Genomic DNA, 13851 nt, shown 5'->3' on the forward strand with positions numbered 1-13851 from the left:
TTTTAATGCCCATTAATTAACCTATGTAGTCGATTTGTAAACAGCTGCATACATATTATGTACCTACTTAGTAGATTTAAATCACTCAACAGGGATCTAATTCAAGGATTCTAATGGGTTTACGACGTTTACGTATACTCGTAGATATATTAAGAAAGACATCCAGTACGGATATGATGGTCGTTCAATGTCTACGAGGCAGCGTGATAAAACGGTGTCCGTCACTTTCTATCACGCGGTATTAAAAACTGGTCAAGTGCGAGTTCGGACTCGCGTTTCAAGGGTTCCGTACATCACACAATTTTCAACAATTTTTTTTGTACATGTAACGTGACGTGAGTGAAACGTCTTAAAAAACCCGATTGGGTCAATTACAAACCAGATGTAACATGAAGTTTTCTGGCGTGGTGGCTTATAGGTATCTCTGCAACTATGCAAAGTATCCCTTTTCATTAAGCAAAAAAACCTGATACGGATAATCGTCAATATTGAAGAACCGGATAGTTGCAAACCATACTTTGTAAAATATAAAATACTTACTCTACCCTGCCTTTACATTTTGGAGCCTTGCAAATTTGTACATAAATACACAGAATTTTACACAAAACGAGGAGACATACCCATCTAGATACAGTTCAAGATTAATGCCACCACCCTCCCGATTAAAACTACATTCTACTGGCCCTTTAAAAATGTCGATAAAATTATATAATAAAGTACCTGAACAAATTAAAAAAGAAGAAAAAGAAAGTGTTTTTTTTTTCAAATAAACTAAAACAAATGCTTATAACAAAAACCTATTATTCTGTGAATGAATATTTAAATGACAAATTATAAAATGTCATTTTTCTGTACAATAACTAATAAGCTTGTTACAGTTGTTACCTAGTGTAAAAACACATTAGTTTAAGTTAGCTTAAGTTACTTATATTATAAGGATTGCCATGCCCTAACGGGGCTCATGTTTGAAACTTTTATTTCATAAGATCTTATGTACAACATGAATGCAAATAAACTACTTGAATACTTGAAGTAGCTTACATAGGAAGATTAAATGCCGAACAGTATTACAAGTGTCCAAATACGAAGACTGAAGACCGAGCTCCGCCTAGGGCTAATAGCTCGGAGCGTCCGACGGGTCGCGCTTCCTACAACTTCCGCAAGTGTTTTAAAAGCGAAGGCCGAAGAGAGATAATACCTACAGGGTGGCCAAAAAATAAGTGCATTCCCGTAGCCGGGGAGGTTTTCAGATTATACTGAGCTTTACAACTTTTACTATGGGACCATCCCCGAAATCGCGAAAAAAAAATGTATCCTTCCATAGAAAACGAACCACCCAAAATGTATGAAACAGCCAAATTTTTCCTCGCAATTTCGGGGTTGCACGTTGGCAACGGGAATACACTTAGTTATTTTTTTGGCCACCCTGTATAGTGCTTTTTAAAACACGTAACAATAGTAACCTAATCAATCAGTACTACACTTGTACTAATGCGGCTGTGTGCCAGATACAGCCTATAGTCCCACCAATAACAGTCTGCAGCTGATTTGATAGTCCACGCAGTGTAAGTGTTGTTAATACGTCATAATTTCATAGAAGTTTGACGTTTAATATGACACTTGCACTGCGTGGGCTATCAAAATCGCTGCAGACTTGTTACGTTTAACTATAGTCGCATTTTTTGTCGTCATTCCGACTCATGCTTGAAGCTAAAGGCAGGCCTCTTCGGGATGCTTCGGGCCTTCGGCCTTATGCGGATATCGGCCTAGGGCCTTCGCAATAGCTGTCTACATCACGTTTCACTTAAACCATTGCGGCTGTGTCCCTAAAAAACCTAAACCGCATTTATGTTCTTAAATCCGACTCACGCTTGACTGTAGATTTCTAATAGGTTTTCCTGTCATCTTTAGGTAAAGGACTATTTTGTGTATTTTTTTCATAATTTTAGACCCTGTAGTTTCGGAGATAGAGGGGGGGGAATGGTCATTTTTTGTCTATTTTCTTGAATAACTTCTAAACTATTTATCGTAAATTTATAAAAAATATATATTTGAGATTCTCACAATGAGCTCTTTCGTTTGATATGTAACACGATATAGTTTGCAAAACTTTGTTTTTAAATTTTATCTTTTACCCCCCAAAAGTAGCCCTTACGTTTACAATTCATTAGATGACGTTACATATTCGTCTTTGGGTCACAGACTTACATATGTGTACCGAATTTCAACTTAATTGGTCCAGTAGTTTCGGAGCAAATTGGCTGTGACAGACGGACGGACAGACAGACGCACGAGTGATCCTATAAGGGTTCCGTTTTTTCCTTTTTAGGTACGGAACCCTAAAAAGTGACAATTATTTTATCACGTGGATAAAACCATCCATAATACGCCGGCAGGTTGTCAATAGATGTTATAATAACACTTATAATCTTAGGACGACATATTCGCGGCAGTTAAATCTATTTAATCATAATTAAAGCAATAAACTTAAGCCCAGATACGGTAAAATCTTATCTAATAGCGATTTAGAGATCTTACGGTCGTTCTTGCTCGAGATTTCTTCCAAGTAGCGGTTGTTATAAATGCAAAACCTTAACAACATAGTAATTGCCTGTACGTACAGACTACAAACGTTCCAATTTTATCTCCCTTTATGATTAAGCTAGTTTAGCCATAGTATCTTTTAGTTTCTTTTAAACTTAGTGTGACATACAGATAACGACTACAGCAACATTACTGTTGCAACGTTGCTGGCGCTACCGGCACCGGGAATTGGAAGATGTCACGTCGATACTTCGATAGCCTTGCCTGTCGCATCCATAGCCGCATTTAAGTGGTGATAAGTAATAAAATAATAAGAACGTTGAATCGGTCACTCATTTTATTACTTCCATAACTAAATTTTTAGCTGGCCACATACCTATAGGTACATAAATACATCCCAACATAATAATTTTGCAAATTACGCAAAGTAGTTTTCTAATAAAATACGTAGAAAAGTTGAAATACCTACTTAGACATCCTTTTGGCAATTGAGATTTGTTTAAGTGAACACCACGTGAATACCTACGTCAACGATATATGGATAAAATGGAATTGTGCCCTGGTTATCTTACTTTTTCAACAATATATATCTCGTTATCTGCCCTTCATACGGATCGTATAATCGCCGACCAATGATAAAGCAACCTCTTTGTGAAAGATTAGCCATTGTCACAACAACGCTGACCTCACGTCACGGTACTTACCTACGTGATTGCCCATCTGTAAAATTCGATAAGATATCGACTAATTATAGACCTATTATATGGACCCTTGTGGAATAAAACATAATAATATTGTCGTGAATTAAAACATCCACTAAATACGCACACGTCGCACACCTTCAAAGAAAGCATTTTCGGCTTCTCTTCTCGTTTCCGGATTTAGCTGTGGCCACAGCTGTGGCCCACTAATCATAAAACTAAAAAATCGCAAAATCTTTGTGTCTTGTTGAAAAAATGTTTAATACAAAAATTCTCGTAACCTAAAACACTGGTCTAAAAATACAAAAATTCTCGTAACCTAAAACACTGGTCTAAAAATACAAAAATTCTCGTAACCTAAAACACTGGTCTAAAAATACAAAAATTCTCGCAACGCAACTGAACTAAGTAATAGCGAGGACTTAAAACGAAGTCGAAATAAGGGTATTAGTATTTGGACTATTCTGTAAGCATCAGTGGCGGCGCGTCAAACATATCCATTAGCAAGCCGGGGCTAATTTGGCTTATATATTTCCTTTACAACTCTGCTCAAACGTCCAAAAACAGGCAAGCCGGTGGGAATCGGCTTTTATGGACGCGCCGCCACTGGTAAGCATAATTATGTAGTTGTTGTCCTTAACCGACGGCCCGCGGATCGTTGGTAATTCCTGGGAGAACCTGAAGTGGTCCTCTAATTTATTAAAATAACAACCCCTTGTTGACTTTGTAGTGTTCAGCACTTATAAATCTCTTTGGTTCAGCATATTTGCATTGCAAATTCGGATATGCGCGAAAGTTTAAATCAATATAAGTACAAGTACTATATGTACTAACTCTATTCAGGGTATACTCGTAAAGTCTCTTTGCTCAAGACATCTCACTTCGCTTTGTGTGGCGCACGTCATTACTGCATTCCATCATGATCTGTTTTACTTAATACAAAGCTGTTACAACAATGAGCTCGGCCTCATTTGTCACGCGGCTGCTTTCATATCGTGCCCATTCTTCAAGATCGGCCACTTTCATCTCAGCTGACTGATGACCTGACGGACACAACGATTATCGGTTTATCCTTTTGTTAGTTAAAAGGTTAAGCCCTACCGAGCAACAAAGGTCGGCTGTATCAAAGTGGTTCAGTCGGCTGCTTGGCTATTGAATCTAACATGCCAATGTCGCAAGTTTCAGTCTTTGTTTCATCTTGGATATTCTTGACATAGCGTAGTCGTAGCCATGGATAATGGCTTACTAATATGGTTGCTGCTTTCGCGATCTTTCACAGACACCATCATACATTTGCTGCATGTGAACTGATGAAAGCATTTATCTTTGTGAAAGAAATAATCAAGATGTCCTTGGGATTAATGTAAATTCATTTTAAGTTAGGCAATCTGAAATTGATTGCAGGCAGATTTGACTGTCCAATTCAAAATTACTGGGTTGGGCAAGTCAAATCAGTATGGCAATAAGGTAAACGGCCCCAAGTTCGTGTTAGTACGTTATTTCGTTAGTTTTTTTTCTGGCGCAAATAATAAGGAATTCAAATATATTTTATTCAAATTATATATATGAAAAAAATCTGTATTATTTAATCTCTTTAATAAAATGATAACCAATATTTTAGTGATTAAACTAAGAGTAATACGACGGTCGAAACTGTTAGACGGCCGCGAATAGCTGTGTTGTATGCGTGCACTTTTTTTAGGCGTAAGGTGCGCGCTCTCACTTGTTAAGCTTATAGGAAGGAAAAGCTAAACCCATTCGAATAAAAGTTTTTGTGAGTGTTTCTGTGGGTTCCTTAGTAATTGATTTGATAAGAAAAAAGATTGAATATATGCATAGAAATAACTTAAAATTGCAATAAATCGACTCACGAAATAGTGGTCATTTTATCTTACGTGAGTCTCCTATTTCGTGCCACTAACGAATCAAGGATTTTCTAGATACATTTTGAGTGCTTGTTTTTAAATATAACAACAAAGATAATTAAAAAAATTAATTAGAAAACAATTAATGTATTTCATGAAGTTTCGTATGAGCGAAATTCGGTATATGTTTTTTTCACTAGAATTCTCATAAAACGAGTTTGAATGTCACCTGAGTTAAAAATTTTAAGGTATGTTCCACGTATATTATCATATTAACTACTAGCACAATTTTATTTATTATTGAAATTTCATTTATTTTTGTGTATGTTTATTTTTAACGTATAATTATTATAATTAATCATTTTTATTTTTTATTTTTTTTATTTAAATTAAATAGTTTGACTTTTAATCAAGTATTAAAGTACCCAGCATATGGTTTACCTAAGTCTTAATTCAACCATTAAACTCGACGAGTACAAAAAACTTTAAGCTAGCTCTCAATTTAACATTTTTTAGTGTTCCGTACAAAACTTTGTTTACGGAACACTTATGGGATCACTTCGGTATTTTTTATTATTATTTTTAATTTGACCTTACAATTATTCGTAAGTAGGTAAGACCGTTAAATATTTAAAATGATTATCAGCAAATTATCAATTTATCACCAATTACTCTAAGAAAACTTTATGCCGAAACAGGGGACACGAATTCACGAATTTAGGAGCTGACCTAAATTTGTATCACGAAATGGGAGCCAAATAAGAGGTTCACGAAAAAATTCATATAAAAAAAAGTTTCAACTAAAACCCTACAGTTTATACATTAAATTATTAACAAAGAACTAATATAACATATTCAAAAGCTTTCAAGGTATTGATATGCTTAGTAATATTTAAAAAAAATACACAAACTCTCAACTCACTCTCAAGAGCCTTAACCTGCCGAAACAGCCCTTTACCTTATGTTAAATAAAATAATTTGTGTTTTTATTTTATTTTTATTTTTTAATGTATTTTAATTGGTATAGATTTAACTGTTTTATTATTTTTAATGCAATTTAATTTATTGATTTTACAATGTATGTACTCAACTAACATATTTTAAGCACCGTGTATATATACTAACAGAATATGGGTCGACAGACCCATGGTATAATAATATACTCCGCTCCGCCTAGTACTCTCTTCCCGTCTTTTCTAGGTCACCTGACTGACACAAGCCTACGTCATCATGCGACAGCGCTATATGATAATATGCGATAGCGTTATATATAGCGGCCATATTAGTGTGACGTAGGCCTGTGTCACTCTGGGACCATGTTTTATTAGACTATGGACAGACCTGAAATAAAGATTTTCAATTTCAATTCAATTACTGCGGAAGATCCTCGTTTGTTTGTCATGTCAAGGAAACTTCGAGCAGCAAACAGCTCTATTTACATACATAGATAGACGAATAATTATGTTACGATTCTGACAGAAGATTGCATATAACGCGTGTGCGCGTCATATTCAGAGCTATTTAAATGATCTTGTTTATTCACAAATGTAGGTCTCGTGTCGAGGACAAAGATTATTCCAGCAGTATTGTTGGAAGGTTCAATGAACTACTTAGCACATTATGATGGATCGTAATCATGTGAGGATCTTTTAAATATTTTAATGAGAACGTCCCAATTTCTAGATCCTCTTTCCTTTAATTAGTGGTCTCGTTGGTAATAGAATAGCAATGCACGCACGAGAACTTTCCAAAGTTGCGAAACTTTCCACATGAGAAATTCTCGGTAACTTCTGAGAATGTTCTCGAGAACGAGAATTTATTTATTTATCGTAGTTTATACCATGAATATTCACGATAGTTTAGGTGTAGTCCTTACCCCCAGAAAATGCCGACTTTTGGTCGTCCGCTTCCGGTCAGAAAAATGTATGACGGCCCGGCCAAACGGTCAGACTTAGGTGGGGGGTGCTCGACCAAATGTCATAGACGGACCCTGGCAGTTTTTGACGCCGCCATTTTTTTTCAATATGGCCGACTTTTTTTTTACTTTTTTAATTTTGTCCTAGCGCGCTGAAATTTTGGTCACGGAATCTCGGGGTCCCCTAGATACCTATGAAAAAATTTTTTTTGGAAAAATGCTACAATTGCGTGAAAACTGGCCACTTTTATTTTGTATGGCAACTTTTAAACGGTGCGTGATAGGTGGGGGGTGCTCGACCAAATGTCATAGAGGGCCCCGAGACAAAATAAATTGCATTAAAAAAAATCAAAATGGCCGACTTTTTTTTTAATTTTTTCAAGTTGGTCCGAGCGCGCTGAGATTTGGCATGGCGGGATTGGCGGGAGACAGAGGCCTCTAGATTCTAATGAAACAAAAAAAAATTTTGGAAAAAATTGTAAGAAAGTCGAAATGTTCTCTGATATACAGTGAGAATTTAAGCAACTTATTGGTAAATTTATCACATCAACAAAATATCTAACTGTAATAGACAATAATATATGCATAATAACATTTAGTTTTAAGTTATGCCTATTTAAACTTTATTTCAAGTATATTCTCTTGTTTAAACAATAATTTCCATGTTGCAGGAATGTTCTGAGAACATTCTCGAGAACGTTTCCGCTTTTTGGGAATGTTCTGCAATTTGTACATTGCTATAATAGAACCATTCAATCTGTACATACTTCTACATTAATGAATTAAGATGAGGCGAATATATTTGTAGTGAACTGGAATTTAAAATTCCCATTTCGTAAAATTGATTACCGAATTTATAGTTACACACTGGGACTAAAGGAACGAAATAAATCTTGCGTTCGATTTTACCCACCACCGGTATTCGTTTCAGTTAGCAACTCTGTAAGCATATACAAATAGGGTAGGTACCTACCCATGACAACTCGATATTTTGGTAGTATCGAATTGTTTTGATGATAAAACCAGATGGTGGGTACTGCCACTTGGCTTACCAGCAACTGCTATTTAGCTAATTTGGTTTATTTTTCTAACATACACAACACTAAAGGCCAGTTGCACCAACCACATTTGACAGACTGATCAACGTCGGCCGGCGCGCCCCGGCGCCTTACTATGAAACTTTCCATACATAAAAGTTTAGCGAACTCTTTAACGATACGAACAGTTTGGTGCAACCGACCCTAAGTGGAATTGTTAATGATGAAGCTAGAGAGCAAATAGTGGAACTCTTTAATTTTCAATGGTCACTTATCAACCCCCTTGAGCAGGGGTTCATTTGGTTTGTGTACTAGGCAATCTGTGAAGATGGTCTGCATGATGATTGAACCAATAGCTACTTGTAAACCTCTCTATTTATTCGCAAAATATAGGTGTTAGAGGACAAAGATTGTAGCATAGGTATCATTGTTGGCAAGGTTCAACGAACCGGCTCATTATAATGGATCATACTCGCGTGATGCAATGTCGGTCGAAACGCACGATTTTGCGCGGTTTAAAGTAACTTTACAACTGAGTTGCACTGACGAAAGATGCTATCAAATACTTAAGAATAACAAAGGAGTTGGCTGTAGACTTATTCTAGAAACTGCAATAAAAATTTAATATTGCTTTTAACTTTTAAAAGATCGCTAGCGGAAATTGTCAAAACTAAGGAAGTCCACGTAAAATAAACGACACGTTTACTTAGTGTGGCCGAACCACAAGAACACAACAAGGTAATAAGTATATACCTATATAATAATTTAGAATTCTAATTGTTTCGATAAATTACTTAAAAATATTTCATTTCTTCTTATCTGATTGACAAAGCAATCAATAATACTAATGAGAAGACTAAAATTGTCTCCAGAAATCAGCATAATAAAGTGTACACCGGCGGTACAGTAAAGGTTTGCGCTTTCCTTATCCTTTCTACCCTTCCTTAGGATGGCGCCCCACTAGTAAAGTATCTCTTAGTTTATAAAAATAATGTAGACCAATACAATTAGACTGTGACGGTTTGACAGATAATTTTGAACGCGAACTGTGGAGATACATTCCAATTTAGAAAAGTAAACCCAGGGATGGCATATACTTTAGGCCCATTGTTTTATAGGCTACTTGATGCTGATTCAACTACAGGTACTATAGTAAGTAGGTACTAAAAGTAAATTAAGATATTAAAGCGGTTTATCTACCAGAACTAACATTCTAAGGCTTAGCTATATAAATACAGCGTGTAACGTTGCCGGGTAATCTTGCATTGTTTGGCCGTGTGGGTGGCGGCAGGTGTGGTCGGTCAACACGGATGGAATGCGGGCCGTCAGCAGCTTCGTTCATGCTCGGTGTGAGTTCATTCAAATACGCTGGGAGAGCATTTCTAAAAAAGCTTGTATATGTATACCTGTAGCTAGCTTTGGTAGCAGGTGTTAATAATCATTAAAAAACGGGTAACAAAGTAGGAAAGTTATGTAACTTTGTTAGATACCTAATTAAATTGAAATTAATTTAGACCGTTATGTCTCATAGAGTCCGATTTAGCGAATTCTGCGCCAACTGCAACATGACACAGTATGGAAGTACAAACATAAAATGTCATATATATAGGTATTTGTTAATGCAACGTCTATGCAGAGTTAACTTGACCCGAATCTAAGAACATTTTCTTTGATTTCCGCGTTTAGATGAAAACGATTTAAAAAGACGAATGTAGCTTTAGTCCTATGGGTATATATATATGTGGCTATGTATGAAGACCTTGGTGGTAGCACAGTATAATAAAGAGAATTAAAGTTGACAAACTTAAGCCGTGACGAAGACTTTTGTAGACCTACAACTAAGTACATACATTACTCTTTACTAATGGTCTGTTTTTCATGTTTTCTTTTTTGTACAATAAAGTGGTTTACTAATACTAGGTACTACTTGAGTTAAACAATGGTGTTCAGAATAAGACGCTATAAAAACTTAGTTTGAATTAGCACTCACAAACACTCCTCGGCTTTCTGGGAGCCCGCAGACCGGAAGACCCTTTGACCCTTTGTTTATCATCAGCGGAGCGGATATGCGCCGCTGCCGACGGAAACGGGCGGGTAATGGCCCGTAGGGAAGTTCCTCTTGATAGGGTTGCCGCTTCCTCTTGATAGCTGCTGATTGACAGCGACCACTGACAGAACAGAATAGTGCTGCCCGATTCGAACTTAATTTAAGATACGTCAATTAATACATAGATCTAGAAACGATATGGATTTAATTAGATGTGTCGTCAAAAGTGACGTTTTTGTTTGAAGAAACGTCACATTTGACACTGACATATCTAATCCATATCGTTTTCAGATAATCCATATCCATATCGTTTTATCGTTGTGTGTAAGTAGGTATTTTCATAGAGAAATATAGTACCTATAAGCAGTACTGATAATTCCGCTACTCATTGCTAGATGTCGACTAGGAAAATAAAATTAATTAGTTTTGATACAAAATTAATTTATGGAGTGAGCACTCTATGTCCTTTTTTCACTATGGAATTATTAAAACAAATGTCAGGAAAATCACATTTTAAGTTTTGTCCCTATTCACCCCAACCATCCCTATTCACCCCTGTTGATGGTAGTGTTAAATATTTCAACATTCTCAGCTAATATCGAAGTATATTAACTGGTGATGCAGCCTCTAGAGGTTTCCGCAATTAAGAAACAATGAACAAATATAGCAAACAGTGAATTGTCATATTATAAGCGTGCCTACACAATACAGTGTGCAGCAACCCTGACCCGGCTGTTTTCGTCCATCGTCGCATACGCATGTTCGTCACGACCTGAATAGCAGCGACCTGTGTTGGTAATGTATGCACTCCATTGCGTCCCGTGACAACCTTACAAGTCTTACTACCCACAAGAAAACACTCAGTAGAACGAATAAAGTAGGTAGTGTATTACATGTAGATTGATCTAGTTAGTTTAGTCAAGGTCTTAGAATAATTTGTAGACTGCTATAAAAACGGGGTACCTATTTACCATGTATATTTGTATTTGTGTGCATGGTTTGACATGGTATAAGTACATGGTTAATATCCCCTTTTCATAACGAATGTTATGTTAGCTTGAAATCATATAATGATTGTAAAACCTCGGTTTTATAATTATATAAATAATAAATTATGATACAAGTAGCGAAAAATTTTATACTTTCGAATAAATTTTAAATTTTATTAAATTTTCGACATACGCAAGTAAAGTGCTAGTTACCGCACTAGGGTAGTAATTAGCATAATACCACCTATAGTATTATATACTATACGTGTATCTAGTTACCTGCGTAGTTCCTGAACAATAGAGAAGTAATTTAGCGTTCTTAACCATGGACGGTCATAAAACTTTACATGCCGTTACATGGCTGTAGTTAAAATGATTTAGTCATTTTCTTACAAATATAAAATGTTCTAGTGACAGACAAAGACGAACGACCTGTAAATCTTTGTTAAGTAACAGTTTTATTACTACCTAACATAATATCCGAAACAATACACGATTTAAAATTTTCATTAAAAATCTTAAATGTTTTATATATAAGGTTCAAAATCGAATATAAACGTTAGATAAAAGGCAGTTACCTACCTAATAGCTAACAAACGCTTCCTACATCCTTGCGCCATCTATCGGCACACATTATAATTAATATAAAACAATTTAAAAAGGTGCTGATGGGGCCTAGTTATTTATTGACACGCCAAATTATAAGTATAAAAATAAAGGTACGTTTATACACAGTGATTTTGTTATGTGTCACCCGGAGGGGTGTATATGTAGGTCATTCATGGCCATACGAAAAACTTTTACTATGGGGAAACTTTTACAACCCCATAGCCCCGTAGCATCTCTGGCATCCTGATACATTTTTGCTTTTCGTTGGGCATTTGTCAATGTACAAGATGGACGATTATCATCTTAGCTAATAGGTCCCCTGACTATTGTCATATGAAGAGTGATAGTCGAGTATTGAACATCCCTGAGGAGCGCCGAATGCTTCCAACGAATAACTGAACAGTTATTCGTTCTTTATGAAAAACCTTATGTTTTTCATAAAGCCCGGGATATTTACTCACCTGTCACAGTAATCCTGTTTCTAAACTGTGCATTCCCGTTCCCTGAATAGAAACCTCTCCCAATTAGCACGAGGAAGCTAACAAAGACTCGGCGATGAATGGCCGCCATGAATGAACTCAATGGCGGCTTCTAATTGGAACTGCGGTCGTCGTGATATCGTAATTACCAACCGGGAGATAAGTAATAATAAAGACTGACCATTTTACGTATCTTACAAACTTACAAGATGCGCCGCTTTGAAAGTTTTTACGGTATCGTCTTGGGTCGTCCCATTCGTTTTTCGTCAAGTTCTTAAATTAGTCCTATTCTGCTTTCGTCACTCATTCTACATTGAAAGCCACCGACGATTATGACGAATGTATAATGAGTGACGAAAGCAGAATAGGACTAATTTAAGAACTTGACGAAAAACGAATGGGACGACCCAAGACGATACCGTTTTTACATATTTGTTTACTCTTTGGTAGATTTGGCGCCCTACACTCCCTACAGCCGCCCAAATCTGAAAAATAGGTTCGGCTAGCGTACTCATCACGGCTTAAGCCCTCCATTCACACTCCTACCTTGTAGTCCGCCTCATTGGGTAGGATTGTGTATGAGGGTCGCGGACTACGTACCGTATATTTCTTGCTCCGTAGTCCTGCAAGACGTACTACAACGTAGGAGGGTGTGTGAGCTGTATCCTACGCCGTAGTCCTGCGAGGCGGACTACAAGGTACGAGTGTGAATGGGGGGCTTTACGCGACCCCCTTTGGCCGTAGGACAATCATACACTCCCTTCCTTTGTTCTCTGCCATAGCTTCGCTATAGCAATAAGGCCAGTAAGTCTAATTGGATTGGATTGGATTTTGGATACAATAATTAAGGAACGCAACTTAGCATATAGACTCAGGCCTCCACCCTGCCTCGGTTTCCTCTTTACTGATATAAATATTTTTAAGGAAAAAGATATTTATAAGGAGGTTCTCTTTAGGTAGTAATTTGTCGATATTTTTATCGAGCATCGTGAATCGTAGTAACCAAACCTGAACCTGGCAGAATTAGGTTGGTCCCGCGCTTTGTTTGAATCTAGACATGGAATAGAGTTGGACCAAGCTAACTCTGCATGCGTTAGCAATGACAAAGTGTGGTAATGTCATCATAATGTCAAATTTCTTTGCAAATGTAACGTTTACTTGACACTCTTACACTTTGTTCTATTCAGTCCCTACTTTTAACCGACTTGAATGGGTACTCTTTATTATTGACTAGTCTCTGGCGGGAACTAAACGCGGCTTCACGTGGTCGACCGATGCCTATCTGTTATTAAAGGTCCTTAGGTAAATTGCGAACAACATCCGGATTGTTACGTGCACTGTGAGAATACAACGTGCAGATTAGTGTCAAGCTAATAATTAGGCTACTTGGTACCAGCAACACTTAACTGGTCATCGGTAGATCTAAAGATATACAGTATGTGTCTGACCATGGGGCTTTAAATCCAGGGGTTGATTTTACTCGCTAAACTGAGCTACTTTTAGGTACTATGGGACCAACCCTAAAATCGGGGAAAAAATCGGCTTTTCCATAGAAAACGTCGACATCTGATCAGCCAAAATGTATGAAAATGTAAAACTTTTTTTCGTGTTTCGGGGTTGGTGCCATAATAAAAGTAGCTCAGTTTAGCGAGTAGAATCGAGCCC

General features: G+C 36.8%; 1 long non-coding RNA gene across 1 annotated transcript; it reads right to left on the bottom strand.

The window, feature by feature from the left end:
* Positions 1–2346: 2346 nt before the first annotated feature.
* On the bottom strand, positions 2347–12401 carry LOC134668232 (uncharacterized). Its single transcript, XR_010098746.1, has 3 exons — positions 10053–12401; positions 3603–4288; positions 2347–3526 (listed from the first exon to the last, which is right to left on the bottom strand). It is a non-coding gene; the product is annotated as an uncharacterized LOC134668232 (long non-coding RNA).
* Between the last annotated feature and the right edge of the window lie 1450 nt (positions 12402–13851).

The sequence above is a fragment of the Cydia fagiglandana genome, chromosome 10 (genome assembly GCF_963556715.1).
Source record: "Cydia fagiglandana chromosome 10, ilCydFagi1.1, whole genome shotgun sequence".
Taxonomy (NCBI): Eukaryota; Metazoa; Arthropoda; class Insecta; order Lepidoptera; family Tortricidae; genus Cydia; species Cydia fagiglandana.